A 7,734-nucleotide genomic window follows, 5' to 3' on the forward strand; every position below is an offset into this window, starting at 1 on the left:
TTTCCCATGGCAATTGGAGATGTGGTCTCTGCCCAGGTTTCACATGTCAGCAACAAAAAGATCTCTGGTTTCCGAGATTTCACCTGACCAAGTCTCATATATTCTCTGTGCTGTGTTTTGTCCTAGTTTGGGTTGATTTTTTTTCACTTTTATGTTTTTATTTATCAAAACTTGCACAAACCTGACCTCATTCAAAATGACACAAAACACACAACCAGGACACACACAGAGAAGCAGACACAGTGCAAGGAGTTTATTTGGGAGGTGATCCACAGAGACATCAGTAAGGGCACAGGAGGGAATGAGACAGGGAAGGGGAACAAATAGTAGAGAGAGGGTGAATAAGCAGATGAGAAATAGACTCAATCCTGCCAGGTCGTCTGGGAATGAGTGTAGAATTTGCCCGAGGGGTGATGGAGCTGGGCTATTAATTCTTCAATCCCATCAGTCATTAGTTAAGGGCTGCTCCTTTAGGGTGGTAACTCCTTGGTCCTCATAGCCTGCCCAGAAGCCAGGGAAAACCCCCAGGCAAAGAGCTAGGCTATGAATGTTGCATATGGTACCCATTACAATTTGTATACATTTCTCCAATCACCTATTATGTCTATACCACTGTGCTGGAGAGGTCTTGAGCCTACCTGGGGCCAAGGAGGATGCCAATGTGGATGGAGTCAAAAGCATATCAGACCCAGGCCCACCCTGGGGTATTCTGGGCTCCATCTTGCTGTGGTCCACATGACACAGACTCGGGTAAAGGGACGGATGTTTGTCTTCTTGCGTCTGGCTTCTTTCACTTAACCTAATGTCTTCATGGGTCATCCGTGTTGTAGCCTATGTCCAAATTTCATTCCTTTTTAAGGCTGAATGATATTCCATGGATAGACCATATTTTGCTATGGACCTCTCGGTCACCTCCACTTTTTGGTTATTGTGAGTAATGCTGCTTTGAACATGGGTGAGCAATTATCTGTTTGAATCTCTGCTTGCAGTTCTTTGGGGTCTGTACCTAGAAGTGGAATTTCTGGGTCACAGTGCAATTCTATGTGTAACTTGTTGAAAAACCATCATCCTGTTTTACACAAAGGCTGAACCATTTTCCATTCCCTCCAGAAATACATAAGAATCTCCTTTAAAGACACTTGGGTACTGCTCTTCCCACCAGCTGGGGAGGTATGGAGGATAAGGACCCTCCCCACTCCACAGAAGGATTGTGGCAGTTTCAAGTGAGGACCTGGACTTCCCAGGTGGCTCAGTGGTAAAGAATCTGCCTGCCACTGCAGGAGACGTGGGTTTGATCCCTGGGTCAGGAAGATCCCCTGGAAGAGGACAAGGCAACCCACTCCAGTATTCTTGCTGGGAAAGTCCCACAGACAGAGAAGCCTAGTGGGCAACAGTCCATGGGGTCACAAAGAGTCAGATATGACTGAGCAACTAAACAGCAAGTGAGGATACACCCAGACTTACATGGCAAGGGTTGGTGACAGCTGAGGGCACCCTTCGGTCTCTGAGTGTCCAGTTCACTCAGCTATGGGCTGCATCATTTCAGCTGGACTATGTCATGGTGCCGGTCAGCTAGGAGGACATGGGTTTGGATCCGCCTTTCCTGGGGCTGGGTGACAGCTGACAAAGGAGTTTGACATCCTTAGCCTCAGTTTCCTTCTCTGTTCAAACAAATGGGAAGCGTAACTGGGCAGGGGCGGCCACTCAGTGAGGTCATGTGAGTCTCAGGCTTAGCATGCAGGGCCTGGCAGATAGTACGTGCTCAGTCAGTGGACATCACTATCATTATGATCTGTTTCTGGGGATCCCTCTGTGGGTGAGTGTCTAGGTGGCAATGCAAGAATGTAAAGTCAAGGTTATGAGATTCCTTGATGTCCATTTCTGTGCTAGGATTTGGGGCTGGAGCGCAGTTGGGGATGCCATAATACACTGCCCAGGTTACCTTTAAGAAAGCACTTGGGACTTTCCTGGTGGTCCAGTGGCTAAGACTCCATGCTCCCAATGCAGGGGGTCTGGGTTCGATCCCTGGTCAAGGAACTTGATCCCACCATGCTGCAACAAAAGTCGAAATCCCGTGTACTGCAACTAAGACCTGGTGCAGCCAAATGAGTAAATAATTAAAATAAATATATTGAAAAAAAAAAAAAAAAGAAAGCACTTGCTGCCCTGGTTTGTGGGGTATTTTCAGGGGCCCCCTCTGACTATAAGGACTTTCAGGGGCAGCCTCAGCTACAGAGTGTCTCGGTCAAAGTCATGCCCTTCCAGTGACCTTTTAATGTGGGGGTATAAAGGCGTAGGCATCTAGGCCCACCTCTGGACAACTCAGTGGAAGGCTGAATGATGCCCAACAGCCCCCCAAGGTGTCCATGCCCTAGTTCCAGGAATCTGTGTGTGTCACCTCACATGGCAAAAGGGACTGTGCAGATATGATTAAGGATCTGGAGGTGGAGAGGTTATCCAGGTAGAACCAATGGGGGGCTTCTAAGAGGATGGCAGAGGATCAGGGTCACAGAAGGAGATGTGATGATGGAAGCAGGGGTCAGAGTGATGTGCCTGCTGACTCTGAGGTTGAAGCTTGCACCCAGGGCCAAGGGATGTCTGCTGATGGCCTCTGGAAGCTGGAAAAAGCAAAGAAACAAATGCTCCCCTGATGCCTCCAGAAGGAATGCAGTCCGGTTGACACCTTGATTTTGGATTTCTGATCTCTTGAATTCTAGGAGAATAAACGTGTGGTGGTGGAAGGCAGCAAGTCTGCGGGAATTTGCTCCAGCAGTAATAGGAAGCTAGTACAACTCTGAATGTGGGGCCGGCTCCAGCACTCCCTCTGCTCAATCCTGCTCTCCTCCTGCCCTTCCACAGGGGTTGGTGCAGCAGGCTCTCCCTGATAAGCATCCTGTGTCTTAAACTGCATCTCAGAGTCTGCTTCCTGGGAAACCCAACCTGCCACAGCTCACACACACACATACACATGCACGTGCACGTGTGTGTGTGTGTGTGTGTGTATGTATGTATATTGTCGTTTAGTCGCTCAGTCATGTCTGACTCCTGCAACCTCATGGATTGTAGCCCGCCAGGCTCCTCTCTCCATGGGATTCCCCAGGCAAGAATACTGGAGTGGGTTGTCATTTCCTTTTCCAGGGGATATTCCCAATCCAGGGATCAAACCCACATCTCCTGCTTGGCAGGCGGATTCTTTACCACTGAGCCACTCAGGCAGCCCATATGTATGTAATATGTGTATATGTGTATGTATACACACACATATATTTATATATTTTGCAGCTTTATTACGGACAATTTCAAACAGACATATAAGTAGCAAGAATAATGATCTTCTGTGATCTCATCACCCCCAGCTCAGATAATCTCCAACTCATGGTTAATCTTATTTGATTCATGTGGGAATGGTAATTTAAAGGGCAAAGCAAAGCTCTCATCCTAGAAAACGTTCTGGTCCGCGTGGGGACTTCAGAAGGTGCAGACATCTCTGCGGCCAAGAGAATGCCAGGCCACAGTCCCCACGTCAGTGAATATGGGGCCAGGGCACAGAGAAGCAGCCTTAGAGAAAGGCAAGGCAGAGGAGACGCAGCCAGAGCAGCAGGACAGTTCCGTCTTGAAGAGTGGGTCCTAGGTCACGGGAAAACTCACCTAAAGGGTCCCAAGTCTGGGCAGGAGGCAGGTGATGTGTGAAGGGACAGTGGCAGGCAGCACTTACCTTTGTGTTATACTCCATTGTCTTTCTGATCTTCCCCTAAAAAAATAAGCCTCTCCTGCTTCTACATGACCCTGTCAACAATAGCAATGTGAGAATAGTGCCAGGTGCTGGGCGAAGCACTTTACACAGGTCTTCTCACAAATCTGCCCAACAACCCTAGGAGGCAGACACTATTTTTATCCCCATTTGAGTGAGACTCAATGAAGTAAGGCCACTTGGCCAAGGTCCCATGGATGGTATATTAGTTTCCTAGGGCTATTATAACAAATGACCACAGACTGGGTGGTTTACAACAATAGAAATAGATTCGCTCACAGTCCTAGAGGCCAGCCGTTTGAAATCAAGGTGTTGGCTAGGCTGCACTCCCTCCAGAGGCTTTAGGGCAGAATGCTTCCTTGCCTCTTCCCACTTCTGGTGGCCCCAAGTGTCCCTTGGCTTGTAGCTACATCACTCCATCTCTGCCTCTGTCTTCACATAGCCTCCTTTCCTCTTCCTATGTCTTCTCTGTATTTCTTTTACCAAGACATTTGTCACTGGGTCCTGGGTCCACGTGGATAATTCAAGATCTCATCTCAAGATCCTTACTTGAAATACATCAGCAAGCACCCTTTTTTCCAAATAAGCTCGCATTCCCTGGTTCCAGGGGTTAAGACATGGACATAGCTTTTTGGATGCCGGCAGTCAACCCACAACAGGTAGGAAGAGGGGGACCAGGGGTCTGCACGTAAGAAAAAGGATCTGCTGTTCCTGGCATGTGATACAGTCTTGCCAAGAAGAGCAGGACTAGTAGGAGCCCCTTGTCCTAGTTTTATGACGTGGCCACAAGGTCTTTGACACACCTCCCATGGAAAGGTGGTGTCATTGCCTCTCACCTTGAACCTGGGTGGGCTTTCGACTCACTTGTAACCAAAAGAAAGTGACATGACCTCCAATGGTGCATCAGAAAAGGTGATGCGGTGTCTGCCTTTTTTGTGGAACCATTTGCTTTTGGAGCCCTGAGCTGCCATGTGGACTGACTGACTGCCCTGAGGCTGCCATGCTGGGAGGAAGCCCAGACCATATGGAGAGGTCCCACCTAGGTATTCTGCCCAAGAGCTCTAGCTGAGACAGCCGACAGCCAGCACCCACTGCCTCCAGATAATTCCAGCCCCATCTATCCAGCTTCCCCGCTGAGGCCCCAGAAATGATGGAGCAGAGACAAGCTGTCCCCACTGTCCCCTGTCTGAGTTCCTGACCCACAGAATCGGAAGATAATAAAACGGCTGCTCTGTGCCACTGTCTGGGGGTGGTTTGTCACACAGCAGTAGTAATCAGGACACCCCCTCCTTGTCTAGAGAAAGCCCCAAACTGGAGGTCATCAGTTCCTGAGAAATAAATCTGATTCAGAGAGAGACAAAGAAAATGTATCCTGTTTGAACCAGCACCCCTGCCCCAATTCCCGGTGGTTCTGTGATGAGAGATGGGGCGGGGGTGGGGCATAGAAAATGGAAACAGCTCCTTTCAAGCATGAGAAACCGCCCCTCCCCGAACTCACTCACAGACAGAGCCTTGGGGCCTGAGGCTGCAGCCAAGCCTCCCCCCAGCTGCCTTCCCTCCAGCCTCTGCCAGTGGAGCCCAGCAGCAGTTACCATTTCCCATGCAGCTGCAGCTGACAGCAGGTCCCCCCCACCCCCAACACTGGCCCCATCCCTCCACAGGTCCTGACCGCATGCCCCCAGGGGCCCAACCTACCCTAGCCCAAGGGGCTGACGCTCCTCCAGTCCTGCCTTTGCCAGGGCTCGGGGTCTGTCTGCAGCCCGGGCTGCCAATTATAGCACAGGCCCGCTCACTCGCAGGGTTGGATCTTGGGATTTTTGTCATTTGCTATGCGGAGGTTTTCTTTCTGACTAATTTGTTTACCAGGTTTAATTCTTCAATCATGTTTTCATTTTACGAGATTTCAGGGTAATTATGAACTTTGAATAAATCCATCTGAGGTACCAAAGTGCGCTCCGCTACACGAGGGCCTGCCATTCTGTTGCTACACTTGAGATTTGGTGTGAATAGGACCTTTCCTGCCCGCCCCCACCCCCCAACGCCAGCAATTGAAAACAGCTGGGCCTCTAGGAGCCAAGGTCGGGATTTGAGAAAAAGCCACAAGCTGAAAACCACATCGGAGTTGGGGAGAGATGGAATCAGGCGGGTGTGTGAGCGAGGCTCCAAAACCTGTGAGAATCTGGCCTCTCTCCACCCACCTCGCCCAGGCTGCTCCCCCCACCCCAGGGCATCTGGCAGAGACACCCGAGGCCCCGGCTGTCCCAGCGTTGCCAGCTGAATGTCTGCCGCAGCAAGATGCAGTGATTCCTGGGAGAGGACCAGATGCAGAGGCTGGAGCCTCGGGCCCGAGTTCCAGTTGCATAGCCCTCAGCAGTGTGGCCATAGGCAAACTTTCTGACCCTCAGGAGTAAAATAGAAATAGATCGAGGGGGATGATGACCCCCTCCTCTTTGCAGGCTTGTCATGAAGGACTTGCTGTATGAAGCGGCATTTTGTAAGCTGTATCATTTGGCACAGTTGTGAGGTGGTGGTATTGTGGAACAAAGTCTCATGGTTGTATCGGCAGGGTCACACTGGCAGGCTGGGGTGAGGAAAGGCCACCAGGCCCCTAGATGTCTTGACTCCATCACCGTTTCACAACCAGTGTGTCCGGGTTCCTGCTTGTGCTGGGATGGTCTCTATGGAGTGTGTAAGCCTATGAACTATGACTCTGATTCCCAGCACCTTATCAATGCTACACAGGAGGACTGCGTTAGTCCCACATCTTATCGGTACCAACAAATTAGAATTGCCTAATTTGCATATCCATACCAAGCCTACAGCCAGCTCAGCCTGATGGGTAGTGCAGGGTGCCCTAATCACAACTAAGATCAATGGTTTAGGCTTAGCTAATTTACATGCAGCCAATCATAGCCAAGGAATGAACAGCAACGCTGCTAGGGGAACCAATCGTATGAAGGGAATTCTCCACCACAGAGTATAAGCCCCTGAGCTTCCCCATCTGCGTGGCGCTCACTCCCACCTCAGGGGAGATGCCATGGGGGGCTTCGGACTTGCTCTGAGAAGGATCCGGTGCTGGATCCCATCCATAGTGACAGCTTCAGTGGCCGAGGGCAAGAGGAAGGGAGTGGCTGTACCCTTGTTCTGTTTGGGATCTCTCAGAAGCAAGCCTGATACCAAGATTCAAGGGCAGGAAGCACCAGCAGGCGCACGCCAATATGCTGGAAGACAGTTAATAAAGGATGCCTGAGCCAGCCAGGCACCTCTGTGGGGAACCGTAATGGGCTGAATTGTGCCCCTCCACAAATTCATAGATGGAAGTCCTAACCCCCAGGACCTCCGAATGTGACCGCATCTGGAGATAGGATCTTTAACGAGGTGATTCAAGTAAAATGAGGTCATTATGATGAGCCCTGATCCAATCTGACCAGTATCCATAGGACAGACACATACACAGAGGGATGACTGTGTGAAGATAGGAGGTGAGGAAGCCGGGGAATTCATCCACTAACTTGCACTAGTCATTCACTGGGGGCTGTTTGTGGGGGGCACTGATTTGCAGCCCTAGTCTGCCTGGGGGCAGGCAGAGCAGCGTTGGTCATCAGTTGAAGCCCCCAGGGGAAGAAACTCAGGGATTACCATTTGAAAGTCGGGCCTGGATGCCCAAAATTGTGAGACCGAGGGGACTTGTGGGTGGAAAAAGTGATGGTGGCCCCTGAGATGTATAAGAGGCATCTTAGGTACCTGCCTAACAAGCAGTAAGCTTGTTGCTGTTCAGTCGCTCAGTCGTGTCTGACTCTTTGTGACCCTATGGACTGCAGCACACTAGGCTTCCCTGTCCTTCACCATCTCCTGGAGCTTCCTCAAACTCATGTCCATTGAGTCGGTGATGCCATCCAACCATCTCATTCTCTGTCATCTCCTTCTCCTGCCTTTAATCTTGCCCAGCATCAGGGTCTTTTCCAATGAGTCGGCTCTTCCCA

The 7,734-nt window shown here is 50.4% G+C and overlaps 1 long non-coding RNA gene across 2 annotated transcripts; it reads right to left on the reverse strand.

Annotated features, from left to right (window-relative positions):
* Positions 1-238: 238 nt before the first annotated feature.
* LOC123331914 lies at positions 239-7,503 on the reverse strand. Of its 2 annotated transcripts, none has more exons than XR_006548724.2 (4): positions 5,447-7,503; positions 1,943-2,092; positions 1,465-1,661; positions 239-1,006 (listed from the first exon to the last, which is right to left on the reverse strand). It is a non-coding gene; the product is annotated as an uncharacterized LOC123331914 (long non-coding RNA). The 2 variants fall into 2 exon arrangements; XR_006548725.2 differs by having other exon boundaries at positions 1,465-1,620; positions 5,447-7,501.
* Positions 7,504-7,734: the final 231 nt, after the last annotated feature.

This window comes from Bubalus bubalis, chromosome X (genome assembly GCF_019923935.1).
Source record: "Bubalus bubalis isolate 160015118507 breed Murrah chromosome X, NDDB_SH_1, whole genome shotgun sequence".
Taxonomy (NCBI): domain Eukaryota; kingdom Metazoa; phylum Chordata; class Mammalia; order Artiodactyla; family Bovidae; genus Bubalus; species Bubalus bubalis.